The sequence below is a fragment of the Emys orbicularis genome, chromosome 5 (assembly GCF_028017835.1).
Source record: "Emys orbicularis isolate rEmyOrb1 chromosome 5, rEmyOrb1.hap1, whole genome shotgun sequence".
In the NCBI taxonomy this organism is placed as follows: Eukaryota; Metazoa; Chordata; order Testudines; family Emydidae; genus Emys; species Emys orbicularis.
In genome coordinates this window covers 19,539,582-19,552,434 of record NC_088687.1, presented here as the reverse complement: position 1 = coordinate 19,552,434, position 12,853 = coordinate 19,539,582, and positions in this window count along the sequence as shown.

Genomic DNA, 12,853 nt, shown 5'->3' with positions numbered 1-12,853 from the left:
AGAGTTAATTAAGAGCTCCTGGTTGTATTCTGTTCCTCAGGCAGCTGGAATGGAAGACATATCATTTGAAAAGGGTTACTCATTTGGGGTGAAATTCACCCCTGTGCAGAGGGTGAACCTAAGGGCTTATGGGGGATGAGAATGGTCCATCAGCCTTGGGCTGGTTGTCCACACAGGGTGAATTTCACCATTTGTTTCCACAAAGATGGGCATATTCTCCCGAGTCTCTATTGTAAGCTCTTTGGGGCAGCGACTGTCTTTTTGTTCTGTTTTTGTATAGCACCTAGCACAATGGACTCTTGATCCATGACTGAGGCTCCTACATGCTATTGCCATTCAAATAAGTAATAAATATATTACTCTCTGGCCTACGTGGAGAGTGGCCTTTTTTGGTCTAAGAAGAAGAGGCCATACATTCCACATTTCTTGTCAGATAATAAAGTACTCTAATGCTAGGCAGTAAGGGTTGAGTTGTGGAAAATATGGGGCCTCATAATGAAGTTTGCAAATTTTCCCATGCTGAACCAGTTGCACACATGGGCCATATTGTGGTGACAGAGTCAGATTTGCATCTCTCATTATAATGGGTGTATGTTTCCTGTTAAAATTTACTACATTCATATTTATTCTAAGTGTGTCATCTTGCTCTTGTCCATGTGTGTTTTTGTGAACAGGTTGTCAAAATGCTTTCTTTTGTTTTTAAAATATTGGAAGTGAAATAAGAGATTTTTTAAAAGCATTGGTTCATCCTCAGGTTAGGGAACATGAAGGTTCATTAGTGGACTAAATCACGATTTGATAAGCGATCACTGGCAGCAAATGGCATGGCATTTTTGACATTGGGATGCAATACCGCTAAAGTGCTGTGCAATCCCTTTTTCTCAAACTCTCTCTCTCAAATGAGAACATAAAATGTCAATTCCAGGTCAGACCAATGGTCTGTCTAGCCCACTATTCTGTTTTTCAACAGTAGTCAATGCCAGATGCTTCAAAGGGAATGAACAGAACAGAGCAATTATCAAGTGATCCATCCCCTGTCGTCTAGTCCCAGCATTAGACACCCAGAGCACGGGGTTGTGTCCCTTACTACCTTGGCTAATAGCCATTGATGGACCTATCCTCTATGAACTTATCTAATTCTTTTTTTAACACAGTTATGCTTTTGGCCTTCACAACATCCCAGGCAACAAGTTCCACAGATTGACTGTGCATTGTGTGAAGAAGTCCTTCCTTATCGTTTTAAACCTGCTTCCTTTTAATTTCATCAGGTGACCCCTAGTTCTTGTGTTACGTGAAGGGGTAAATAACACTTCCCTATGCACTTTCTCCATACCATTCACAATTCTATAGACCTCTAACATATCCCCTACTTAGTGATTTCTTTCCTAAGATCTCAGTCTTTTTAATCTTTCCTCAAATGGAAGCTGTTTGTATCTTATATAGATGATATGTGTATATAGATGTGTTTCTTTCCATAGATACCCACACACACGTATATTCAGTTATCACAAATAGAATGATTTAGTCCAAATTATTTTCACAAGGTAAAATGCACAGAACAAGAAAGGATGTTTTATTCTCCTTAGGCAAACAGCACATCTTGCCCTGGTCTCTGAAAATTCCCTGCCATGTCTTCATTCCCATTGCTGGTTTATCTGTTTTTCAAAACTGGGTTTTAAAAATAATCTGGAAGCATTGTGACAGCCAGGTTAGGTCAGCAACTGCCACAGCTACTGAGGGAGAGAATGGAGCAGGCACATTTATGACAGCTTGACATTTCAGATAATGGAGGTCACTCCTTCAAGTTGTTGTACCCCTGAGATGAGTGAAATTCTGCAGGTGAATGTGGGAGAGAACTGGCACCATTAAATTGTCAATTTTCTGGAAGTAAAGCATGTGGTTCTGAACTGGAACAGGAGAAAAATTCTTCTAATTACTGTAGCCCAAATTCTGCTTGCCTTCCTCATGTGAATAGGCCCATTGGCATAAGTGACCCTACTTGTGAGTGTAAAGGAAGCAGGATTTGACTCTATCGGATGAAGTTCTATATTCTGACTGAACTGGAATTATGGATATTAGAGTATCATTATTGAAGACTACCATCCTGTCATGGAATACTATAATCAAAAAAACCACAAACATTACTGTTAAGAATTAGGACGAAACATGGTCCTGTGGTTAGAGACTAAGATGGAGAGTTTGGCATTCTTGGTTATATTCTTAGATGCACCTTGAGCAAGCCCCTAAGCCTCTCTATATCTCAGTTTCCCCATCTGTAAAATGGGAATAACAACATGCAATGTGATAACAAGGGTATAGTGAGTCTTGGTTCATTGATATTTGTAAAGTGCTTTGAGATCTGGGGTCAGAAGGTGCTCTAGAAATGCAAAATAATTACTTCTTGTGCAGCCATTTTAATGTAGATGTGAAAAGTTCTGTTTTATGAAGGTAAAATCACTACATAAATGTGTTATTTGCTTTTCAACTACACAGGAAGGTCATACAATTGAACTGTTTTTTCCTTTGAATTTATGTCTTGTACTTTTCCCCCTCAAAAGCATTTTAATTACAATGTCAAGAGCTAGCCAACCTACTGGTATTTAAGCATGAACTGTCGTATTTCTTACATGACTATATTTGCAGTACCAGAGTGGCAAAGGCAATCAACTAAAATTCAATTTGCTGCAGAGCTCAGGGTTTGTCTACACTTATAGTGCTGCACCGGTATAGTTGTGCCATTGTAGTGCTTAGTGAAGACACTACCTATGCCGATGGGAGAGCTTCTCCTATTGGCATCGGAACTCCACCTCTGCAAGAGGCGGTAGCGATGTTGACGGGAGAAGCCCTGTGTACGTAGCACTGTATACATAGGGCTGTGTACATCAGGACTTCAGTTGGTATAACTGCGTCACTCAGAGGTCTCGATTTTCAACACCCTGTGCAATGCAGTTTTACTGGCATAAATTTGTAGTGTAGACCAAGGATCAGAAAAATTAACTCCAAATTCACTTTGGCTGCCAGATATCTGACTGGATATCTTTTCTGAAAACAGCCTAATGTGTTAAGTTAGAAAACTGCTCCTCAGCAGCTCCTGATGTAACCCAGGTAGCAGTGGCCCAGCCACTTAGCATCCAGGCCCACCCAAATACCCAAATCTGAGCAGGGTTGTAGGGCTGCCAGAGCAGCCCAGAACATCACTCGGGCACCTGAAATTGAGGATGGAGGATGCACTTGCCCCTCAGAAAGCTACGCTCCGGCAGCTCAGCCTTGCCATTTTCTGAGCTGCCCCGTGTGTGTGCTCAGCAGGTGAAGCCGTGTGTCTGGAGGCACTAGGGCTAGGAAGAGGGTGTGGTGTCATGGGAGAAGCTGAGCTAGCACAGTCAGTCATTGCCTGTCCACCCGAAAGTCAGGGCCCACACAAATTTCCACTCCTGGCTACACCACTGCCAGGTAGAACATGTTATAAAGAAGCAGGAAACAAAAAAGAGAAAAAATAAAATAAGGATGACTTGTTAAAGTTACATGAAGCATTTGCAACTTGTGTTAAACTGAATTGGGTAGAAATGGATCTGTGCCTATTGTGAGTCAATTTGAGCAGGTTCACTGGCTGGCTCCCTGGAGTTTTGAAAATACTTTTCAGCAGATTTTTGAAATTATTTGGAACAGCTCAGCATAGAAACTTGGGCCTTAGAATGCTTGGCTTTCAAAATTTGGAATAAAAACTCAAATGGAATTACATCTGGAGGGATTAGAGTATTCATCCCTCTATATATTCAAAGGCAAAACATTTAAGCCATGTTATTAGATGTTTTAAGCATTGTAAATAATGAAACTACAGGAAAGTGAACCCTTTTATTTAACTTGCCACTTCCCTTGTGCTTGCTTTTGAGAGGGAAAGTAGTCTGGCAGCTAGAGGGGAGTGCATGGGAGTGAAGACTCCTGAGTTCTGTTTCCAGGAGGCTAAAATGCCAGGCCCCTACTCTGCCCATTGGGCAACACTCCTTCTTACGGCAAGGTTTTATGAGCACAAGCAGATTACCCATTACATATAGTCTCGACTAGTTACACCACAACTTTTCCCCTCCTCACCAAGGGCATGAAGGTAAAATTTCAGGGCCTCTGCACATGCTCACACAGCCTCCATAGCTCGGCCAGGGGAAAGAGGCGCTAGGGTTCTTTTATTGCTGAACTACGGTGGAACCCTTAAGGGCGTACCAACAAAAAGCACAGTAGCTGACAGTTCTGAAACAGAGATGTTAGTCAGGAAAGAAGTAGTGGGACCCATCTAGATAGGGTTCCTCTTCTACCCAATAGAGGACGATAGCATTACCTCCTGAGGCTCCTGAAAATCCCAGATCTTACACACACTTATTTGTGGGGAGTTAGTTTTTCAGTAACCTGCCCTGGTTGCCCCTTTCTACTCAGGCAGCCTCTCTATAGGGGTTACGGCATCCCTCTCTGTGTGACATGCTAAGGGAGAGAGGGGAACCAGGATGTTTAGATGGTAGAGAAGAGTGGAGGGCTGAGGAGAGACAATCTGGATGACCTTGGAAACTGGAGTAATTAGAAAATGGGATGAAATTTAATAGTGCAAAGTCATGCATTTAGGGACTAACAAGAAGAATTTTTGCTATAAGCAGGGGGCATATCAGCTGGAAGTGACAGAGGAGGAGAAAGACCTGGGTGTATTGATTGGTCACAGGATGACGATGAGTTGCCAATATGATGAGGCTATGAAAAAGGCTAATGCAGTCCTAGGATGCATCTGACAAGGTAGGGACAGGGAGATAGGGAAGTGTTAGTACCATTGTACAAGGCACTGGTGAGACCTCATCTGGAATACTGTGTGCATTTTGGGTCTCCTATGTTTAAGAAAGATGAATTCAAACTGGAACAGGTGCAGAGCTGGGCTTCTAGGATGATCCAAGGAATGAAAAACCAGTCTTATGAGAGGAGACTCAAAAGCTTGGCTTGTTTGGCCTGATCAAAAGAGGGCTGAGGGGAGCTATGATTGCTCTCTTTAACTACGTCAAAGGGATAAATACTAGGGAGGGAGGGGAGTTATTTAAGTTAAGCACCAATGTGGACACAAGAACAAATGGATATAAACTGGCCATCAACAAGTTTAGGCTTGAAATTTCTAACCATCAGAGGAGTGAAGTTCTGGAACAGCCTTCCAAGGGGAGCAGTGGGGGCAAAAAACCCATGTGGCTTCAAGACTGAGCTTGATAAATGTATGAAAGGGATGGAATGAAGAGACTGCCTACAATGTCATGTAGCTGATCTGCAACTGCTAGCCGCAAATACCTCCAATGGCTGGTGGTGGGACACTAGCTGGGGAGGGCTCTGAGTTACTATAGAGAATTCTTTCCCAGATGTCTGGCTGGTGGGTCTTGCCCCCTTGCTCAGTGTCTAACTGATTGCCATGTTTAGGGTTGGGAAGGAACTTTCCCCCAGGTCAGATTGGCAGAGACGCTGTTTTTTTGTTTGTTTGTTTTTGCCTTTCTCTGCAACATGGGGCATGGGTCACTTGCAGGTTTAAACTAATGTAAATGGTGGATTCTCTGTAACTTGAAGTCTTTAAATCATGATTGGAGGATTTCAGTAACACAGCCAGACATTATGAATATATTACAAGAGTGGGTGGGTGAAGTTCTGTGGCCTGCACTGTGCAGGAGGTCAGACTAGATGATCATGATGGTCCCTTCTGACCTTAAAGGCTATGAGTCTAATGTAATGCTCATTGGGATGAGTTTCATGCCTCCCCAACACATTCTGAGGGTCCTGCTGCAGAGTTTACATCAAGGGTCGGCAACGTTTGGCACGCGGCTCGCCAGGGTAAGCACCCTAGCGGGCCGGGCCAGTTTATTTACCTGCTGACGCGGCAGGTTTGGCCGATCGCGGCCCCTACTCACCGCAGTTTGCCGTCCCGGGCCAATGGGGGCAGCGGGAAGCCATGGCCAGCACATCCATCGGCCCGCGCCGCTTCCTGCTGCCCCCATTGGCCCAGGACGGCGAACCGCGGCGAGTGGGGGCCGCGATCGGCCAAACCTGCCGCGTCAGCAGGTAAATAAACTGGCCCGGCCCGCTAGGGTGCTTAACCTGGTGAGCCGCGTGCCAAACGTTGCCGACCCCTGGTTTACATGGAGCCCACCTGTGACCCCTTCCCAGCAGACTGGCCATTCTGATCCCAGGATCATTCAGGTTCTTGTGGGGCTGGCATACATGGTAGTAAGGGATCAGTGAATATAGAACATAAACAGGATTTGTCTCTTTGGTAATAAGCACTTTCAGCAAAATGCATTTACATCTTGGTTTAATTCAATTATTGTGTTAGGTCATGATCTGCTTCATTGTTCATTGCACATAAGAGCAAACAGTTTTCAGGAGTCTCAGTTCCAGGTAAGCAAGATGTTTTACAGGAAAAGGCTAAGGATGGCAGAGATAAATCATACGATGCAGGGAACTATACTTCTCTCGTCTTTTAAGGCCACTCATATATCATATCACTTCACATTGCTGGATTAATGATCAGACATGTCAGGACTTTGTTCTGGGGCTACATTCAGCAAAATCACAAGCTTTTCAGCACCATAAAGGTCTGAGAAATTAAATCTGACCAAGATATTTAGGGTGGTCTGGAAAGTGGGGGAAGGAATGAGGATTAAAATGAATAAAACAACATTCCTATACCAAAACAACAAACCCCCCATCTGAATATCTGCTATATGTGTATCAATAATAGGTTTTCTCTCTTTCCAACATTAAGCTATTTTTGTGCCTTCAATCTGTTACTAAGATCTGTGTCTTACTCTTAAAGTAAATATTTATTGAAGGGCTTTTTAAATATAAATATTCTTCCAAAAGCTGCTTATAGCTGACATACGGTATCTGCGGATGAATAATGATAAGGAAAAGCAGTTGCTAAATAAAGTTGTTCCTTACGCAAGCAGATAATGATGATGATACAACTGTAGTACACAGCTCTACACTATTTTTTTGGTGGTGTTCCTGCACAGGATCCATGTGTATTTAGAGGTGGGTCTGAGCTGTAAAACTGAGATCTAGACTCAGATATTCTCAAAGGTCTGTATCATTTGGATTCATGGTTACAGTACCTTAGTTCATGACCCTGCAAATCTGTGTCTCAGCCCATGCATCAGATTTTGTTTCTACTTTACTATCTTTGCTCTACAATAATATCAGCCATATCACTTCCCATTCTTTCCTTCTTTCACTTCCATCTTCCTGCCTTCTTCCCTGCTCTCCCGTATGTATGGAATAAATTCCTAATCCCAGTATTCCAACCCCTTTCCCTCTTCACATTCAAGTCTACCAATAAAATCTCACTTGTTCTGCTAAATTAAACACTCTTATCAGTCAAAAGCCTGTTCCACTCCAACACTATATACCAAGAGAAGAAGGTTGGATATAATAATATATTCCCTCTGTTAATAAATTCCTTTGAGTCCTCCGCTGCTTCTTGTCTTATCTCTGTCTGTCTTTCTGGCCCTAGTATTACAATCAGATCTGTGTTGAGGGATCCGTACATGATTTCAATGGGATTCCACAAAAGTGTAAGGGTCCACACAGACCTGATTGCAGGATCAGAACTTTTGATGGTAAGATTCTTGGATGTAAGAATCAATAGGAGACCCGAGGCTGATATCAACCAACTGATGACTACAGTAATTTATGTGGCTGGGGGTTTGATTATGCCTAGGAGTTTATCTTTTCCATTTCACTGTAGCAGTGACTCTTGATTTGAAAAATATTGCTGCTAAGAAGAAAGAGCACCAGGAGTTTTGAACCTGATATCTTGGTGGTTTACTTTGGAAAAAGAGGGAGTCCTTTACACATGCTTAGACACATGGAAGAGGTTAGTGTGTGTGTGTGTGTGTGTGTGTGTGTGTTATATTCTCCTTCTTGCATTTGAACTTGCAAATTGTATCAGTATAAAAAATTAGGGTGGGAATACCAATAGCTTATTTCTGCATTTAAAAAAAAAGCCTCTTGCACTCTTTTTTTCTTTTATATTTTCCCTTCTATGTTTGTGTCCTTTAAGTGGAATAATTCTTCTGACAAATGAAAAAAAAATCGAAGGTTTACCCAGAAGGGACGAGATCAATGAAACAAGATCTGAGATTATCACACCTTAATCTAGCCACTCTGGATTATTTTGGGTCTAGTATTGTTGCTGTTTATAGGCTTTTGTACTTCTTAACTATGCTTTCCACTGGAAGGACTCCAAAAACCTTTGATTCTGTTCTCATAACACAATTAAATGTACAGAAATTGTACTTACTTCTGTTTTAAAAGAGGCTGCCAGCTTTTGAGATATTCCATATGCTTAAAGAGAGATACACTGAATCAGTAAAATCACTCACTGTTAAAAACTTTTAAAGTGCACCCACTGTTTGCTAGGTTTTCTGTTATTTCATCTGCTAATGTAGGAATATTATTACAAAGACCTTTACTTTGAATTTTTACTGTGAAATTACAAAGAGAGAAAGATAAATATTATGTGTGATTTGTTACAGGATTCTTGTTAGTCTAAAAAATATTGAAATATCATGTGTTTATTTGGATGGTAGGAAATCAGATTAGAGTATGACATTTGTTGCTCTTGCTCAAAGAAGCCAATATTCTATAAAGTCAGAAGTTTACACATTTAGGCCTGATCCAAAGCCCATTTGAAGTCATTTGGAGTCTTTCCATTGACATCAGTAGACTTTGGATCAGGCTCATGTTATATATTTTGGATTGTAGTTGATTTTTATATTTTTGGGGTAAAGAGAACTTAATTGTTTTTGTAAATAAATATTAACTTATTGATTTCTGGAGTCCGTAAACTGTGTCTGCAACACATTGATATTGTAGAAGCCTATGTGATTAAACTGGAAAATTGAAGGTAAGAGATGCACTGTAGCTCAAAATGCCGAAGGTCTGATGCCAAGCTGTACAAGGTCAAGAGGTGGTAATTAACCTCATTTTCCTGGTGGTAGTACTGGAGGTCATTGGAAATTCCCTTAGGCATAAAAATAAAAATAAATCCAAGCCTGAAGGGAAAGCTAAACTGAATTCTTGTTAAATCTCAAGGTTTCTAGAACTGAAATATTGCAGTCTTATATAGGCTGATCAGTGCCTTGGCTCTGTCATTCAGGTGTTTGGTATTTAATGTTGGACTTGGTGAAGAAAGTTGACTGATTAGGAGGAACAGCGAAGAATCAGTCAAAGATCTTTTGCATAGAGATTTTTGTCCAATTTTCACTGTGCTGTACTGACACTAATCTATTGTGAAGCAAATCATGCAGTTGATTCATTGCCCTTTTCAGTTCAGCAACAATACTAGATTCAGTTTCTCTTTCTATGTAGCCTACTGAGATCTGTGGGCTTGATAAAACTTTCTTGACTTGGTCCAGGTTCTCTTTTAGGCATGTTGGAGCCAGAACTGAAGGACCCCCTTAGCTACAAATGAAACGACCCAACTTGAATGAATGAAGATGAGAGGAAATAATTTAAAATATAGAATTATAATTAAAACTGGTGGGAAAACTGTCAATGGAACCATTTTCCATCAGACAATACAGTTCTGTCAAAATAGAAATGCTTAATGAACTTGTGTTGCTTTTGGTTAAATTTCCTTAAAAAAACAGAAGATTTTTTCAATGTCACTTTGAAATTTTTTGAATGAAACATTTCAATTATTCACTTTGGAAATTACTTTTCATTTTGAATGTTTGTAAAAAAAAATCATATTATATATTTTAATATAATACAAAACTTTAAAAGTCAGAATTGAAACTTTTCAATTTTATTAAAATGAAACTTTTTGACCCACTGAAATGTAATTTTTTTTCAGAATTTTCCTTTGCAGAGAATCTTGAAATGTGTGGGTTTTGTACCAATTCAAAATGAAGGCAAGTTTTGAAATCTCGAAATCCTTCATGAAATGGAGTAGTTGTTCTCTGGGCAGCTCTGTTCATAAGAACACAGAACTCAAACTTGTAGCCTCCAAATGATACAGCCACATCTGTGCTAAGATTCCATAGTGCCAGATCCACATATGGTATAAATTGGCATAGCTCCATTGACTAAAATGAGCTATACTTATTTACAACAGTTGAGGATCTGGCCAATATTTTTTAAAATACAGTATCAGTGCTGGGTATAGAGCAGGTTTCCAGCCAATGGAAGCTGCATAAATAAAAGATCCCTTATTAATGTGTTGAGATACAGAAGGCAAACATTCAATATAGATGCCACTCTTAATCAACCTGGTAATTCATCAAATTGAGCATAGGCCCTAAATAGCAACAAGCTCTTCATAACAGTCTAGAGGTGCTGAATGGCAAATCATCATTGTAGATACCTGAATTTGAGTTTAGTGCTTAAAAGAAATCTTGCATCTCTAACATGAAGACCCTGAAAGAGAACTTTCCAGCAGTGAAAGTCAGCTATTAAAGTATGCAGTATAAAAAAGGGGACTATAGTACAATAAAGATAAAAATATAACAGTGGGTGCTTAATTTAGACCCCCTGAAATCCCCTGAATAACCCATTTCCTGTCCTCCATCCAGTCTACTAAATGAGGCGTGCTCGGTAATTACTGAATTATTCCTTTCAGCGGGGAGAGGGAAACATCAGTTCTAGGCTTTTGTTACTTTACATTCACTCCCATTATCATTACTAGCTGTACCTAATAGGCTGATAAATGGAGTATTGCTACTGTCGGTGACTAAATAGCACTTAATGTTCCATTTTGAAGATCAGGAAATCAGAAGTAGGTGGAGAGGCATTTGATGGCCATTTGTTCAGTGACACAGACTTATAATCAAGGAAATTTATGATGAAGGTTCAGTTACACAGAAGATCCTATCAGAAAATGTAGCTGTGAAATCATGCAATATATGCAATAGCTTTAGGCACAATAACCCTTGACCTTATTATCACAGCCTCTAAAGACAGTATTAAAAATAAAGCCTATTTCCCTACCTCTTGTCCCTGTAATATTATCTTGGTTTATTTAACAGAAATGTAAAGGCTGCTAGGTAGAGTGGGTTGACTTTATTGCAGTATGTAATGGACCGGGTTCTCTAGTCTCTGCTGGTATAAATTGGTGAAGCTCTCTTGACTTTGGAGTGGAGCTGCATGAATTTACAGCAGTAGGGAATATGCCCCTATAATTAGAAATATTTTCAAACACATCTAAAGGTTGTAATGGAATAAGTACACTTACGACACACCTATGGAGAACTAAGATGGTCAATCTGCAGTTTAGTAGTGTTGAGACATATATGATAAAAAATCCTCTCATTACCTTGTGTCCACTGCCCTTAAGTATTTTCTGTCTTTGTATAAACCATTCAAGGATTAGCCCAGCCCTTGTGCCACTTATGGTTATAATCACACATAACGCTGCCGTCATAAGACATGAAACAGTATGTATTTGGTCAGTTTGTTCATATTGTTTCATCAGTGTTGTTTCATGAGGTGAAGAAAACAAAAATAGGAAAAAAAAGAAAAACATCAGGGGAGATCAGAATGAGAAGAAAAGCATATTCTCTCTTGACTGAACAGAAGGATAGAAGAGGAGTGTAATGAAATGGCCTATAAATCTCCTCTTCCTATATTTCCTGTGACTGTTTACCATCACCTCTGCAACAATCACTGTGTACAGTGCTGCTTTAATTCCACCATTTCTGAAATCCTCAACCAAATCTCTTCTTCTGACATTTTGAATCCTGTCTTTTTGGACCATCTAACTCCCCAGACTCCCACCTGTGCAGAATGCGGATGACTACCTTCTCATGGAGATGGAATCCAGCTACAAAGTTTGGATCTGTTTTCAATACTCTACACTATGGGATTTCAGATCCAGGGGTTTGATTCCAACTTTTTATAAAGACAGGGAACATTTGCAAGACTGAGATCTGGATTTAGGTCTGGGTTTTGAAAATCCTCTTATGTAAAGTTGTTTGAATCTGGACTTTTGATTCAGGCCTTTCTCTCCTTCTCATATGTAGAAGGAAATTAGACCACATTGTTTCATTAGTATTAAGTGATGTGGCAGGCAGGCAGAGTTTTATAAACAGATCTTTATTAAATACGCTGAATGGCCAGTGTTAGACAATGACGTTCTGTGGTTTAAGAGACAGCAGCTTGGCCTTTGCTTGCTTTTCTGAGCCCTGGTGTCACACTGAATTAGATCTCTTCTTTCTCCAGTCCCATTCATTATAATATAGATGTCACCCTATCATCAGACATCCATTCATTTCACAGTCCAGTTCAAAATCATGAATCTTTTCTCTCCTAATGCCTCCCTGCTCCATCCAGTTCTTTAAAGTGGCCTTTTCTTTGTCCCACCACACCTATCTCACCACTGTTGCTGAGAGATCCTTCTCCTCTGCAGTTCCTGCCATCTGGAACACATTTCCTCTAGCCTCGTTGACTCTCCAACTCATTTCATTTCCCTCCTGGTTAGCAAGGTGATGACTTGCCAGAAGTGACATTTCAGTGCTATTAGGGAAGTGGGGGTCAGGGAAGCAGGGTCTCTGGGTCCCTGGGGAAAGTGTGATGTGGAAGGCAGTTAGGGAGTACGTATTGGGTTCCACCTTGTACTAGGGCAAATATAGCATTAGCAGCTCACGCATCAATAGCACTCACCCAAGCGATAGTACACCTGGCATGCTACTGGAGCCTGTGTCAAGACACTACCACAGTTCTCCAGCCCCCATCAGGGCCTGACATTTACACAGGCATCAACATCCGATTCATTTCTTTCTATCTCTCTCAATACCTTTCATGTCATCTCCTTTACATGAAACATCCTCCCAGTACTTTAGCCCCCTTT